We start from the raw sequence: 17,899 nt of genomic DNA, 5'->3' as shown, positions 1-17,899 counted from the left end.
ACAGCCTTACATTAACATTAATGCATTTGGCAGACACTTTTATCCAAAGTGACTTACAGTGCACTTATTACAGGGACAATCCCCCCCAGAGCAACCTGGAGAATTAAGTGCCTTGCTCAAGGGCCCAACAGTGGCATCTTGGTGGTGCTGGGCTTGAACCCCCGACCTTCTGGTCAGTAACCCTGAGCCTCAACCACTGAGCCACCACTGCCCCAGGAGTGGTGTAGCCCAACCTTGAGGCAGATGGGCTACAACAGCAGAAGACCCCACCGGGTACCACTCATCTCCACTACAAATCGGAAAAAGAGGCTACAATTTGCAAGAGCTCACCAAAATTGGACAGTTGAAGACTGGAAAAATGTTGCCTGGTCTGATGAGTCTCGATTTCTGTTGAGACATTCAGATGGTAGAGTCAGAATTTGGTGTAAACAGAATGAGAACATGGATCCATCATGCCTTGTTTTCTTGGCACACTTTAGGCCCCTTAGTGCCAATTGGGCATCGTTTAAATGCCACGGCCTACCTGAGCATTGTTTCTGACCATGTCCATCCCTTTATGGCCACCATGTACCCATCCTCTGATGGCTACTTCCAGCAGGATAATGCACCATGTCACAAAGCTCGAATCATTTCAAATTGGTTTCTTGAACATGACAATGAGTTCACTGTACTAAAATGGTCCCCACAGTCACCAGATCTCAACCCAATAGGGCATCTTTGGGATGTGGTGGAACGGGAGCTTCGTGCCCTGGATGTGCATCCCACAAATCTCCATCAACTGCAAGATGCTATCCTATCAATATGGGCCAAAATTTCTAAAGAATGCTTTCAGCACCTTGTTGAATCAATGCCACGTAGAATTAAGGCAGTTCTGAAGGCGAAAGGGGGTCAAACACTGTATTAGTATGGTGTTCCTAATAATCCTTTAGGTGAGTGTATATACTCACCAAGCACTTTATTGGGAACACTATAGGTGCCCAAAGTTCTGCTGTTGTAGCCCATCTTCCTCAAGGTTCGACATGTTGTGTATTCTGATATGCTATTCTGCTCACTACAATTGTACAGAATCTGAGTTACCGTAGCTCAAACAAATTTGTCCATTCTCCGTTGACCTCTCTCCTCAACAAGGGGTTTCCATCCGCAGAACTGCTGCTCACTGGATTTTTGTTTTGCCACCATTCTGAGTAAACTCTAGAGACTGTTGTGCATGAAAATCCCAGAAATCAGCAGTTACAGAAATATTCAAACCAGTCTGGCACCAAAAATCATACCATGGTCGAAATCAATGAGATCACATTTTTTTACCCATTCTGATGGTTGATGTGAACATTAACTGAAGCTCCTGACCCATATCTGCATGATTTTATGTATTTCACTGCTGCCACATGATTGACTGATTACATAATCGCATGAATAAGTAGGTTTACATGTGTTTCTAATATTTACTCAGTGAGTGTACATACTGTATATATATATATATATATATATATATATATATATATATATATATATATATATATATATATATATACTGTATATGCTCTATACATACTATATATATATATATATATATATATATATATATATATATATATATATATATATACTCACCAAGCATTTGTAGGTCCCAAGTGCAAATTTTAGAGTATAATAATATATTGTATTACATGTTATGTATTGATGTAGCATATTTCAAAAATGTATTAACATGTCAAAGCAGGCATTACATTTCTAAAGAATATTTAGAGCTCAAGATTAGACTTAAACACAACAGAAGTATTGATAGGTACTGAATGAGAGAGACAGAAGAAAGAAAAAGAAGAAAAGACAGAGACAGTACAAAGGTGGAGTGATGAATCAGTTTAGCAGTGGAGAGCAGCTGCCCCTACATGCTGCACCATGTTGGCCCTGATGGCAGCAGTGGCGCAAGAAAGACAGCGTGGATGTGCCGTGTCTCCTCCACGTGCCCTGCCTTTATTTATGCATGCGGTTTCTGGAAGCAATCTAATGACTGAATTTACACCTGATTCCCGCAATGAACAGCCAGCCTGCCCATCACTCCTGAGGTCTCTCCTGATTTGTGGGGCTTCTTTTATCTGCCTGGGAGAGAAGCAGTGTTTCTGGCCCCAAGCCATCCGTCACTACCGCAAGGGTACGCGCAGTGCTCACACCCACTTTCAACACCACCCGACCCAGCGCAGTCTCACACATGGCAATGGACAGCTGCACAACAGCCAGCACAGAGCATACACAAAGAGAGATGGATTTAGATTAAGTCCTCACATCCCAAGGAGCATTTCTGTTTCTTTTTTATCACTAGTTGTTAATTTCTCTTTTATCAAAGCTTATACCAATTTACAAGAATAGTAATGACTAGATTTTCCATTCCTGAAGGAAATACTAGTGCTTGCATGTCAGCAAGACAGAAGTATCAAAGTTATTGGCCAAGCTTAGGTTTTAGGCTTTAGTTCTTAATAAATGAAATGCTGTATCTGAGCCACTTGTTGATTATGTTTGAGAATCAACACACAATGTGACACTACCTTGGCAGTGTAAATGTGGCTATAGATAGTCAAATAGATGCTAAAAGAAAAGATCAAACACTATTCAATATGAAAATAGATTTAAGAAAGGTGACCAATCAGAATTAAGTTACAGTGATGCCATCCCTGTCCGTTACATGTTGAACAATACCAGTAAATGGGAGATTTTTAAACTATTATCTTATAGTTCTTAAAAACAGTTTGTAAAAACCCAAACTTAATGGCACACTTCTAAAATGATCTGCAAGTTTGATGATGATAATAATCAAATAAAATCTATATATTATTATTAATAATATTATTATTACAGACAATTAAACTTGTATCTTTTTATTATATTAATTCATTAAAAAAAAATATTAGATAATTATTATATATCTGTAGAATACATGTTTTGTTTCTTTTAAAAAAGATAGCACATACAGTATGTGGCAGAATTGTCTCTCTCTAGGGGCCATATGAAACAAATAATTCATGCAGAGGAAAAGAGAGAATGCTGCTCGCTCCAGCCTGTCGACAATATCAATGACATGATTATTAAATCTGAGTCAGGCATGTAGTTTTAGGGAGCATCTGACCTCTTCCCAGTCATGATTAATCAAAAATGAATTGCATGCAGGGAGCTGTTCCTTTGAGAGGTTGCTGACTGGGAACATCACACAAAGCAAGAAAGAATGACATTCTTACTTCCTGTGTTGGAGCTTATAGGAGAGAAGGTTTGTGTAATTTATTTGAATATATTTTAGAATCTCCACCTTACGTGTAACATGTTTAGTGTTTTTCTGTGTCTTACATTTTATGCCATGTCTTTTATTTTGAAGTCTTGTCATTGGTTCACTCCAGGTTTACACAAGTTTTTGATATCAAGTGAATAATCCACCATTATGTGTCTCATGCCTAAGACCACTGTCTCTGGACTGCATAATTTGTTGAAATGCGCTGGTTGTAATTCTTTGAGGAAACTTTTGAAAAGATTTGAACAAAGTCAGGCCTGAATCAGTTTGTGTTTTTAGTGGTAAATAGATTTTAAAACCTTTTATAGGTCTTTATATAGGTTACATAGGTTTGTTCATGTCTTGTATTTTGTAAATTCTTGTTTTTTGATTGATTGTACTTTATTTGTCCCATCGCTGGGAAATTCTTCTTAGACTCTTCTGTTACAAAACAATGTAGCCTACAAACATCACATGTAACATACATCTTTGATACAATTATATCCCCACTGTCTACAATTCATTCTCACTCCCCCATATATAACACAAAGCATAGTGAGTATACCTATTATTTGTTCACAGTGTTAATAGCCATAGGCAGAAACGAGTGCTTGTACTTGTTTAGTCTGCACCATGGGACCCTGAATCTTCTCCCTGATGGAAGTAGCTGAAATTCATTGAAGAGAACATGAGTACAATCCGCTACTATCTTATGTGCCTGTCTAAGTTGACACTGTTCTTAAATCAACTGGAGAGATGTGTAGGTTTTAACACAAATGATCTTCATGGCATTTTTGGTCAAATTAAAAATCTTAAATTTAGTTTGTGTCGACAGGTTACCAAACCAGACTTTAATGCCATACCTAATGAGGCTGTCTAGCTCTGCTCTATACAACAGCACCATGATATTATGGTTGACAACAAAAGCCCCACGTCTTCGTAAAAAGTATAATCTCTGTTGTAACCTGCAGCATAGACTGTCCACGTAAGCCTTCTGTGAGCCTTTGTGTTATTTCTTTAGTTTCTTGTTCCCATTATTTTTTTTCAGGGGTGTTTCATCAAAATGAAAATTCTCTCATCATTTACTCACCCTCATGCCATTCCAGATGTTTATGACTTTCTTCTGCCAAACACAAATAAGATTTTTAGAAGAATATAATTTGGTCTACACAATGCAAGTGAATAGTGACCAACATTTTAAACCTCTTGCAAGACGATGAGTGCACCTTTAAATAGATTTTTTTGTGCTGTCCGAATTCATGTATTGTCAGAGTATGCACTGCATACTCTGCACTGCAAGAACGTACTTCGAGGTATGCAGGTGATTAGAATGCATTCCAAAACATGTTCCATATCTAAGGTTAACTTTATCCTGTATGGCAGTAACAACCACCAAAAATAATCTACTCTGGTTTTATTAAACAATTAAACCACAAAGAACTTTCTTGCCATGTGTAGCACTTACAGTTGAAAGGAGCCACCCATCTAATCATAGCAAAGAATGCAAAGTCAGACATGAGTATTGTTTATTTTATCTAGCTTTCCAAAAGAATGTGGATGAAATTCCCCATCTCTGACTACAAAGTGTTCGGTCCAATCATACTGTAAACCACGGTCAAATGTAAACAAAATAAAATGTTACCAAGACAATTTCATTTTCTTATGCCAATTATTGAACAAACTTTTTTTTTATTTTTAAACATGCAAGAACTGACAAACCATCTGGCGAAAACAAGGACTTAAATATACAAGGGAACAAACAAGGGGACGAGGAACACCTGGGGAAACAATCAGGGAATAAGAAATAATCAGGGAGAACCAATCAAGGAATAGAACTACAAAGGACTACAAAAAGCCAACAGGAAACAGGAACTAAACAAAAACTTCAACATAAAAATGGGGTTTAAAGGCAGAAATTTTAAGTTTATACTTTTATAAAAGTCCTTACATTAATTCTCCGGTTAAAACTCATGTATTATTTGAGCTATAAATTTGTTTAAATTGTCATCACAACAAGTCATTTTAGGGTTTTAGGGTTTGTTGACTTTACATCGTCATGGCGACAAAGTTGTAAAATTGGCCATAACTTTACACAGAAAAGGTAAATACTAAAATCTTGTATACATGCATATTGTTTACATCTTGTGGCTATAATTAAAAAAGGTGAGTATTTTAACATTAAAAAAGGGGCTCTCATTCACTTAAATTGTAAGTGCCTCATTGTAAGATTTTTGCTTTTTTTTAAAGAAAAGGACGGGCAAGTCAACATTTATTTATCAATATTAATATGAATCAATATTGTGCCACAAATGCTGTCAAATGAGCATACTGATTCCTGAATATTCCTTTTCTGAATATATATATAATATTCCTGAACAGAAGGCAAAACGTGTTTAAACAGCAGGTTTCCCATGTACACTACTTCTCTGTTGTTCTTTGTGCGGAATCTCCTGCCGTGTAGTTCCCCATATAGTCCTCCCTTAACATGAGGCAGAGAAACAGCTCAGACCTCCCTCCCACTCTTCAGCAGCTCTCTGCCAGAAGCTGTCTGTCTGTGCTCCAGAGGGAGTGCTGGGAAGCACCACATCTTTTGTAAATAAGCTTGAAATCAGCTGGAACTTCCAAATGGCTGGAGCTCCTCAAAGACTCACTGTTGACCAAAGATATTTCATTGAGCAGCGGCCGTAAGGGGCATTCTGAGTTCTTTCTGTTCCTCTGAAGGCCCTGAAGTTGGCTGCGACAGCACGCACCAAACCAATCAGCTAGCCTTGGATCCCGGGGTGAGCGAGGAAGGAGGTGAGGGGATCTGATGGCAGATTTGGCTGGCTGGCAGTGTGACGTGTTTAAGACTTGGCTGGGGATGATGGCAGGCGTAGGCAGACTCGCTGGTGGATTGTGCCGTAGTGCCGTTCAATCGCTGGCAAGGGACTGCAAAATGCCTTTGCTCGGGTTTCCTTTGTGGAGAAGCTCTAAAGCCGCAATGAGACTTTCATGTCCCTCTGCGTGGAGCCAGTTAATCCTCCAAGTGTTTTGTGCCATGCGGCTGGTATGAGTCGCTGTGCTCCGGCATAGACTGCTGCTGTGAAGCACCTCCGTGCTGCTTAAACCCTCCAAACTTCCTGCCCTCCCTCACTTGACATGATTGCACGCACACCAGACTGCTCATCGCTCTTGCGTTCTTTCTCTTCAACTACAAAGACACTTTAAACAACACATCAGAGTGGCATTCAATAACAGCCTTAGCTTTTTATATTTAGTACATGTGAAACAACTGATACCAAAGGACAAGCATTAAACAATTTTGCAGTAAGTTACATTACTTATTTACATATCTTACATGATGTGAGTATACACATCATTCCATACAATCAATGAAAGGCTGAAATGAATTGAAGTTGTGTGTGATGCATGGATTGGAAAGTGATCATGTTCAAACATTTCTTTGCACCCCTTTGTAACCACAGGAGCTCTGCGTACGTCCACACACACTGCGAGAGCCGGCCCTTTCATTTGACAACATTCCCAGCAACAAAGACAGTTCCTGTCCCCTTTGTAATTGTAATGAAATGAGACCAAATAAATGAAAGGCATCAATAATTAAAGCATTATTAGTTTTAACTCTGGCTTTAACACATAGGCAAAAATACAGCGAGGGAAAGATTTAAAGCTTTTTTTTACTTAACATTTTTTAAATGAAAAATACATGGTATTTTGATGTTAGGAATATTTAGTTTTTCCTAACCTCATTGATCTTAAATATGCTTATAGACTTGACCTCAAATGATTTGACAACTTTATTTACATAAAGGTGATTTTTATTTTTATTTATTTATTTTTTTTATGAATGTTTGTTGCAGCGATACATTTAGAAAATGTATTGTTGTTAAATGACCTTAACACTGACTGTTTAAATGGATTAAAATAGACATAAATAAATAAATAACAGTAGAAATGCATGCCAACACACAATGGTGCTCTTTGTTTTAGTATAATGATTTCCAAAAATGAGAAATATGCCTGAGAAAAAACTTTACATTATGTACAGCTATCAAGATGCACTTGCTCATTGCAAATTAGCTTCTGGTAAATTAAGAATAAAATCCCCAAAGAATCTAAAATATGTATAGCTTTTCATTAACTCATGCGAATTATTACTCTCAATTACATCAATTATGTTGCAAGCCATGCGTTTAATTGGACATTTGTAAATGAATTAATAATTTATTAACATACAGTACTACATTTTATTCATGTGTATTTCCTACCAGAGCTCTAATTCGTAGTAAATCTTAAATGTTTTATAAAGTTTAATGCTCTGAAAATTATTATAAACTAAGTATGAATATATTTCCAATTGAATGTAATATATTTAGATTACATTTAAGCAATATTATCTGGTCCTAGCATGAAACTTATGTAAGCATATGCATTCATTGATTAGATTTAGACCAGTCTTACCGAGTTCCCTTACCTCCCTTATCTGGCCCGTTTGTAGCTGCTTTGTCAGAGTTAAGAAAGGCCTGCTCGTGTCCTGATAGAAGAGAGGAGAGGAACCTCTACCTCCTAAATTATGCGCGAGTGGGAGGAAACTGATCCTGTAATAGGCATCAAGGGTAGTCTCCTGGCTTGGCCGACACGTGGAGCCCCCATATCACTTCATAATCCCCTCCAGACAGAAAAAAAAAACATTAAGTAATTGTAGACAGGAAGTGGGCACTTAATTATTTAGAGGTTTTATCAATCTGGCAGGTAAAGTGAGTAAGCATTGCAGACCTTTTCTCATTAGGCCGCTATATTCAGAGATAGCACCTATCAGCCATCATCTTCTCATATTCTCTAATGCAAACAGGAAATGGCAGCTTGTCAATACAAGACCTTTTTATATCATTTATTATGTCACACTTCCTCGACATGCTGTACGGAGCAATTTGACAGTTATGGCATTGTTTCACTTTGTATTAGCTGTGTGCTACAAATGGGATGGTGTCCTTCGAAGGGTTAGAGCTGAAATTATTGATTTTTTTTATTTTTATAAATTTTTTTACTTTTTTATTTGTCATTTTGATTAAAGGCGCATATGTCTTTAACAATCTAAGGGTGCCCCCTTCAGTTTGTTTGAGAATTGAAATCAAGGCATAAAGGGCTTATAAGGAATCATTACATCTGTGCATGATGTAGTGAATGGATCCATGTTTTCAGTCTGGAATAATATTCTATATATAATATATAATATTCCTATATATTAATAATTACAATTGCTGCTTGTGATTAAATATCATATGCTTTATCGAAGTCAAATTGTGAGTCCATAAAATACAGACGTTTTTAAATTCTCTAATGAAATGATCTGTTATTAAATGCCTTAATGTTCACGTAAAAAAAAAAAAAGAAATCTGAAATCTTCATGCTTTTACTAAGATTATTTCTAAAACAAACCTCCCAAAGGATAATTCTCACAAACCATTCAAAGGCTGTTTTTTTTTTTTTTTTTAATAATGTAATCTTCCTATTAACTTAGTAGATTGATCTCTAAATTAGGTTGGATTTACGCCATGCAAATTACCCAGCCCTCCTTCACACTTAATGCCATAATAACTTAGCCCTCAACACTATAATAACCTACCCCTGCTAGAATACACAGCTGGACATGTTTTGCATGGCGATGTGTGAAGTGAAGCTTTAAAGGCAGTATTCAGCGGTTGTTCCCTGTGTTTAGTATGCTCAACAGAATTCTTTACTTAACCCAAACACAGCTCAACGTTCTGAAAACATTTATCTGTGTTTGGGTTAAATGAGAGAGGCCGGCAGGCATACTAAACAGGAGCTCGGGTGCATGCGTTTCTCCAGATGTGGAGGCAGTTCTGGCACTGTGCTCGGTGGACACAGGCATGGCTTTATATGGTGAACATAGTTCAGGATTAGAGTGATATTTAAAATCTTGAAGGATTAGAACCAGATTTAGAGTTCTGACTGCCGAAGCTGCATTTTTATTTTATAGGTCTTGTGTTAGACCAAAAATTACTTTGTGTATTATACAAATATAAAATACATTTATAATTTTTTGATATTTACAATTTTGTTAACATTAAATAATAGAAAACCCAGACTCTTACATGGACTTCTTCTGGAATATCTATATACATACCAGCAACTTGTTTGTTTTGTGTTGTTTTCAGTCTTAGAAAGAAGCCAATATGTTTCTTTGGTTTACTGTGTCCAAAATGTCTCAGTTTATATTATACTAACATGCACTTTCAAATAATGCCCAAATACAACATTATTTCAGTTTCCTTTTTTAAATTATCTTAATTTATTTTGAGTAAGCAAAAAATAACAGGTAATCCCATGCCATAAAACATATTGGGTTATTTATAAAAAAAATTCAAATTTATAATAACAGATCAAAAATAGTGGCTTGAATCTGTGGCTGTTTTAATTGTTTATGTGTGTGTATATATATATATATATATATATATATATATATATATATATATATATATATATATATATATTGTTTCCATTATTTATAAAATAATTTTGTTGTTAATTGGATTAAAGCCTATAATGGGTAGATTTATATTTCAGAGTGCGAAAATATTATTCAGCATGGTTAAATCAGCTGTAATACATATTGAAGTTAATACCTTACAATTAATTTAAAATGCCAATTCTAACAAGCATCGGCGAATATGTAAGTGAGGTTGTGTACATACAGGCTAAAAGCAAGGTGTATTTTTGCTGTTTGTGTAGGTCTGCAGGCTCACACCAACTCCAGCTTCATTCTGATTGCCTGCACTCCTGCCGGCTGCGGAGCAAGTCAGCCATCTATGGGCTGCACGTTGGAAGATGCGCCAGCAGGTAAATGCACATTCACGTACACACACTGACACATACTGTAGCACACATCCTCTCCACAGTTCCACCAGAAATTTTCAATACATAATCAGATTTGTATTCCTTTTGTCTTTTTTTATATGACAGCCAGTTCACACCAAGCCTTTTACACAGGCTAAGAAATGTTTCAGGGGTTTAGATTTACATTTCATATCCATTGCAGAACCTGTAAGATGTTTATACATAATAAGATTGTATAGACTATATAGATTATAAGACTATTCTTATAAAAAAAAATGTCCAGGAACTGCAGGCTCTTTGCTTTTCCAGCATTTGAGTTCTCCCCAAAAGTGACACAATGATGTTAATGTCCAGCTTTGCCACTCAGGACCACAAAGAGACTCATACATAACTATCATACAAGTTTACAAGTATTCATTGATGCAAAAGGAGGCAAAACATACAATATAAAGAACCAAAGGTATATCTAAACTTTAAGTCAGGGTTATTAAGTTATTTTGTCTAGTGGAATACACTACAGGAATAGTTCCCCAAAAAATGAAAATGTATTTAATAACACTCATGTTGTTCAAAACTTGTAATGCTTTCTTACCTATTGTGGAACACGAAAGGACATGTTCTCTTAGTCCCCTTTAACATTTATTGAATGGAAAAAGAGCAGCAACTACATTCTTCTAAATTTCTACTATTGTTTTCAGCAGAAGAAAGTAATTTGGGTTTGCAACAACATGAGAGTGAGTACATGATGACAATTTTCATTGTTGAGAGAAGTATTATAAAAATGCTAAAAAATATTTGATCTCTCCTTTTTTAAATGCTTAATATCTAACAGAATCTGCAAAGGGCATGTAAACGTATAATAAAAGGGATATGTAAACATATGAGCACAACTTTATGTAAAACATATAACACAAAAATATACTTCAACCTGGCAGTCTATCAACCACATGTCTTCTCATGCTCCCCTTGTCTCTCCTCTCTCTAGACGTGTGGGCAGTGCCCAGATATATGCAGGGGAACTCCACTACAGTGGGGCTATTCTGGAGCCAGCCACTCAAGTCCAACGGCCTGCTCTCTCGGTATCGGTTGCTGCGTGACGGAGTGGTCGTCTTCACCAATGATAGAGGAAAGATGAGCTACACAGATGCTGGCCTTCAGCCCAACACCAGGTTCTATCTATCAGCCATCTTTAACAAGCCATTAGCACTTGATTATCGATGACATCTAATCCTATGTGTGTCTTAAAGAATCCCGGGACTCTACAATAACAGAGCTCTTCAGTAACAGAGCTGCTCTGATACCGAATCATTAAAAGTTTTTAAGAGGAGCAAGCTGGGAGGCTAGATAATGAGCAGCATTGGCTGGGAGAGTCGTAATGATCGAGCTCCCCTTGTGACTCAGGATAGGACAGCAGCCTAGAACTTTTCTGCTGTTGATGGAGAGGCAGACTTAGCTTCTGTATCTTATTCTGTATAAATAAGCAGACAGCCAAATAGGATAAATAATGCTTGCTATTTAACTTTCAGATGGGTGACCCATTTCAATAGGGAAAATAGCATAAATTTGCTAAAATTATAATATTGATTTATGTCTGTTTTTTTTTTAGAAACTGATTAGAGTATCAGATTACAAAAATCAAACACTTGCAATTAGATTAAATTAAGGCTTCTGCCTTCAAAATGTTCATGAATGCACTTTTGTGACAACTTTTGAGACTTGTTTTTGTGACGTTGATTCACAAATATAACTGGTCTGATCTGTTACGACACATGGATGGTATTTGTAATGCTAAAATTGCATGAGTAAATACATTTGATGTGCCTTTTTGAATTGTATTCATAAACAGACAAATAGCGAGTAAAACATACACACTCACACAAAACTACACTTTTAGTCATGTAATTTGTAATCAGTTCCAGATTACATTTCAGAAGAAATCTACCCAGCACTGGTTATTTTAAATATATTATTTTAATATAAATAAAATATTATGTGCAAAAAATATATATATAGTACTTTAAATACCCAAATTAATATACAGTACTTAATATATAATAATAAAAAATATAATGTAATAAAATAAAATAATATTAATTTATCAAATAAAAATAAAATAAATCAAATAATAATAATAAAATCTTACATAATTAAATATTATATACAGTATATATAAAATATTTTTAAAGTACAAAAAAGAAATAATGTTGAATAATGCAAAAAATATTTAAGAACATATTGTTTAAGTAATTATAATAATGTACATTTTATTGACATGAATGTTTATAGGAATTCAGCTGTGTTATTGTCTTATTCATAAATATATCCATTCTTAGCTTCTGTGAAATCATTGTTGGATGGCTGTAAACAGAAAATGCTCACAGGGAAGCTGTGTGCAAAATAATTGGTTAGTGCAATATGTTGTGTAAATATTTACAGTGCTTCAGTTTCATAAGCTGCTTAAGGTACAGGATAAATCTGTTTGTTTCATTATTTTACAATCAGTGATTCTAGATTGTTTAATGCATTCTCTTCTGTGTGTGTGTGTGTGTGTGTGTGTGTGTGTGTGTGTGTGTGTGTGTGTGTGTGTGTGTGTGTATTTATCACTTTGTGGGGACCAAATGTCCCCATAAGGATAGTAAAACCCGAAATGTTTGACGTTGTGGGGGACATTTTATCAGTTCCCATGAGAAAAACAGCTTATAAATCAAACTAAATTGTGTTTTTTGAAAATGTAAAATGGTTAGAGTTACCGTACGTTCACACCAGAGGCGGCGAGAGCGTCAAATCGACCGGATTCATTTTCAATGACAACCAGCGTCTCTCAGTGGCGAGAAGCGGTGCGGTGAGTCTTGGGTGGCGTGGGCGTCAGATGGAAGTTCAAGTGCAGTCAACATTATGGTAATGATCTGTGACGCGGTTCGGCGGCAACCTATTGGAATATAGAAGTGCTCCGCTCTAGCGAAGTCTAGAGAACACAACCGTGTAAACTTTGGTTCCCACCAAACATGAGTTCCGAAGATAAAATGGAGGAGAAACTAATTATTGCCGTGGTGGGTTTCCCAGTAATATATGACCAAGACCACAGTTATTATTACAAATGTATTTTATTTTGATAACAAACAACTATAATTTTAATTACTTTCTGCCATCGATCGATTTCTTATTTTCACATTTTAAAGAGTTCATGAGGATATACGCTACTTGTGATAGGTCGGCAAAAAGTAAATGGTCGACATGTCTGGATGTTTAAATTGCGGCCCCTTTAAATATAGTTCACAAAACAAAGCATTCTGAACAAACGTTACCACCTACGTCAGAGCGTCCTCGAGCGTCGAAGGCAGGGCAGCCAGAGCGAATTTTTACGCTCTCGCCGCTTCTGGTGTGAACGTACAGTTAGGGTTATAGTTGGGGTTAGGGGATAGAATATATACAGTATAAAAACATTATGTCTATGGAAAGTCCCCATAAAACATGGAAACCCAACGTGTGTGTGTGTGTGTGTGTGTGTGTGTGTGTGTGTGTGTGTGTGTGTGTGTGTGTGTGTGTGTGTGTGTGTATGTATATATATATATAGAGAGAGAGAAAGAGACAGAGAAGAGAGAGAGAGAGAGAGGGGGGGGTAAAAAATTACATGGGACAAACACCCCATAGAATTCTGTATAAACATTCTAAGAGTTCAGAGAAGAACACCTACTAATGCATGCCGGGCCGAACTAGCCAGATACCCCCTTATTGTACATATTGAAAAGCGATCCCTCAAATTTTGGACACACCTAAATTCAAGTTCCCCTAACACACTGCAACATGAAGCCCATAAAACACCAGTCCCCTTTGTCAGCTGGCTCTGAAACTCACAAACCCACTAACCCACTAACAACTAACAAACACCAGTTTCAGACCAGCACTGCTGAACAAAACCAGATCAGAATAAACCAAATCATAAAAGAAAGCAAAAATTCATATTTGGACCATTGGGAAAATGAAAGTAAAAACCAAAGCAAATTGGAATGTTATCGGGCCCTAAACAGATCATATAATCTGGCAGAATATCTGCACACTGTAAGAGATCCAAAACAGAGATGGATCCTCACTAAATACAGTCTCAGTGATCACAGTCTGGCCATAGAAAAAGGCCGACACAGACAAACATGGCTTCCAAAGGAAGAACGAGTCAGTGCTCACTGTGACACGGGTGAGGTTGAGACAGAGACACACTTTCTCCTTCACTGTGATAAATTTACAGAGGTGAGAGAGAGATACCTCCACAAACTCTCAAACCTCATGCCACAGTTTTCCAGTTTGGCAGAAACCGATCAGATGCTGGTGTTACTGGGGGAGGACCATCATGCATCAGTTGCAGCTAAATTCATTTTTGAGCTGCACACCCTCAGAAACCAATCACTGCCTTAATGTACTTCATTCACAGTACTTTTATTTTCTTATGTTCATAATGTCATGTTAAATGCATATTTTATTTTATAGTGTATAGTGTATATTGTTATTATAGTTTTTATTTTATTTGATTCATTACCTTGCACCTTATTTTAATTCTATATTATCATTATTATTTGTCTTGTCATTATCTGTTTTGTGTATTAATGCTTTGGCAATATTGTATGTAAACACAATCATGCCAATAAAGTACTTTTTAAATTGAAAAAAAAATGAAATTGAGAGAGAGAGAGAGAGAGAGAGAGAGAGAGAGTTTACCTTTTGCAAAATGCAAATCAAAATCACACTGATTTGAACTGTCAAAACCATCTGTGTCCTCTAATTGGACAGTTTGGACAGGTCATTCGGTCACCTGATCTCCCTCTCAGTGTATCTCCTCTGGTTTTGTAGCTTTAACCCAACTCAGGGATAGCCATGACGTTTAATTTGCTGTAATTCCAGATGACCTGCCATAAGGAATTCCCCTCTCCTGTGCTCTTCTCTTTCCCTTTCTTCATCCAATTTAGCTATGTAAGGAGATTTACATAGGTAGACAAGTGGTTCATTATCCAGAAGGACTATAGGCAGATGTAGAAAACTGTTAAGGAGGTGAGGGGGGAGGGGGAATTTTCTGCCTGCACTCCTGCTCATCGATTATTTATGACAATGTTGATTAGCTGTCACTTACCTCGCAATTGCAGAAAGTCTCACTGACGAGTGAAATATTAACCTTTCTCCCCTGTGGGGAAACAGGTTAGCATTGTGTTTATTTGCAACACATACATACAGAGGCACCCTATGTGTGTTTATTCACAGTTCTTGTCTTGCGAGACTTCTGGAACATGTGTGTTAAATGTATCCTCTGATAAATATCCTCCCCTAATGCTTTCATTACATGCAATGAGGGTGGTATATAATAACTGATGTGACTATTTTAAAGGGATAGTTAATGTGGAGGTATTAATGGCTGGCGATGGAGTTTATGGCAAATTAAATGCCTTTAATGTTGAACATGACCCACATACATTGCTAATGCAGACCTTTGCACTGACACCCATCCCTGTTTAAAAGGCAAATCTATCTTCTGAAGTCATATATGTCTTAAAAGAACCTTCCGCAGAGTGTTTTTATAACCTACATCAAGCATAAATACATGCACGCACACACTTCCCTTTCCATTCAAGTACATGTCCGTTCATATCATCTGTCATGCCTTTCACAGCTCACAGTAGAGAGGCTGATCAGCATTGCATTAACAGTGCCATCTGTTAAAAAGTACTACAGCATATAGATCCAAGAGGGACTCTTCCAATCAATCAAGTCTAATATTAGAAGTAAAATTAAAAGAAGGCGTAGTCATTTGAGCATTTTCTAGTTTCAAGGGATACTTGAGCCTAACACTGTATACTAACCAGAAGCAGCAAAACCAACCTGTATTTTAAGATATCTCTTCCAAATTAGAGTTTTTGCCAGCCACACCGGTCCAATATTTTCTCCTCATAATTGTACATAAAACATCAAATATGTTCTGACTGACTGTGATTATGCTGTGCCGTGCAAAAGTATTGCATACAGTGTAGACGGACTGATTGCTTGTCACTGGAATGTTACTGCATTGCTAAAAATTAACATTCATTGTAATTAATTGTTTATGGCCATTATAAGAGCTAACTTACTGTAGATCTACCTAACATACCTACTCTGTAAATCATAAAGTCACTATAAGGGTTGTTAGTTATAACAAATTATAATAAAAATGCAAATACTGCAAAACAATTCACAATCAGATTGACATTTTTGGCCTATATTTGTGGTTATAGTTAACCATGTTTCCCATTTACACTGACATTCATACTATATGTCAGCTTGTGAAGACTCTGATGAAAGATGCACATCCTCAAACAAAACTGTACTTGCTGTGAAAGACACTGCTTAATGGCAGAATCAATGCCCCCACCCCTTTCACGGATGATGAATAATTAAACGCAGCGTCGACTCCTACCTGAAATGGAGAATTTCTGAAACGGAGGCAAATTTAACTTCTGTGACAGGATAAATTAGTTTCACAGTTTATTTATTTATCTCCTATCCATCTTTGTTTCACAGATACGTGTTCAAGTTGTAGGCAAGCCCCAGCGGCAGGAGAGGCCTCAGTGACAAATATGTCACTCAGACACCGCTGTCCTCCCCAGAAAGGATTTCTCCTCCATATAATGTCAGCCTCCACGGCCACCGCCCCATTGTGTCTGGTCACCCCCAGGTAATGTTTATAACCTCATACACTATGCAGGCTCTCTATTTAGCACTCACGCAAGGCTGATTTATCCTTGCTCGGGCCTGAGAGAGTGACGGCACGTGGCAGGGATTTACGAGTAGCGTTGTGTGTAATTTACCAGCAGCCCAACATGGTCGTGATGCACATGCATCAGTGCGAGCCGGACGTAGATGGGTCCCACCAATCAATTAGCATTCATACCTAAGTGACAGCTTTTCCTAACTTCTGTGTGATTTAAAGGTGAGTTGTTTGATATGCGCTCGCCCTTCACCTGCGTGTGTTCTCCCATCACTGTCAAATATTTTCCCATTCATTCTCTCTTTCTTCACTGTTGCTGTGGACCTGATGTGAAGTTCAAGTTGGTTACATAGACACCAGAAAGCAGCTTATTGCGAGAAAACTGTGTTCCTGTTTACGCACAATGTATAAGCGGTTTATTCTTTACTCTCATATCCATGGGACTCACTCAGTAACTTAATTTCACAGTGACGCTTATGAAAATAACAAGCATGGCATGTGAGAAAGACTGTGCTATTTTATACTCTGTTGCTTCACTTTATTTCCATATATTCCAGAGTTGTTTCTTTGTTTGTTTCCTTCACTTTCTATCATGACCAGCAGCTGAATTGCACTGCAGTATTGTGGTTTCCCTCTTACGTAAAGCTCTGGGATTTTCCCAATGTGCGAGCGCATGCGAATGTGAGGGACAATCGATATTTTACATTGGTGTGTATAAATGTGTCAGGATCCTATCACTTTGTCAGTCATGTTTATAGTGGTGACAGTATCCTGACACTCATGTTCTGTGTTTGTGATTTCATGTTCCGAGCATGGTGTCTGGGTCCTAACTCAGCCTAGTTCGGTTTAGAAGGGTAAACGGGTCGGGATTCGGACACTCATGCTCCATGTCTCGTCTTTTGTGAGCGCATGGCTTCGGTTTCTGTCCTCTTGTCATGTGCTCTTCTGTCAGACTTGTGTGATGTGTGAGTGCACATGGCTGTGTTTGGTTCCCCATCACCATGTGCACTCATGTCTATTTAAGTCTGATGTGTTAGCACATGGATTTGTGTTTGTCTTGCCAT

At 37.3% G+C, this 17,899-nt stretch overlaps 1 pseudogene; it reads left to right on the top strand.

The window, feature by feature from the left end:
* The window catches only part of LOC127662676 (usherin-like), a 388,775-nt pseudogene that overhangs the window by 344,075 nt on the left and 26,801 nt on the right, over positions 1-17,899 (top strand).

This window comes from Xyrauchen texanus, chromosome 22 (genome assembly GCF_025860055.1).
Source record: "Xyrauchen texanus isolate HMW12.3.18 chromosome 22, RBS_HiC_50CHRs, whole genome shotgun sequence".
NCBI lineage: Eukaryota > Metazoa > Chordata > Actinopteri > Cypriniformes > Catostomidae > Xyrauchen > Xyrauchen texanus.
The sequence above is the reverse complement of the archived record's forward strand: the minus strand, read 5'-3'. Positions and strand labels throughout refer to the sequence as shown.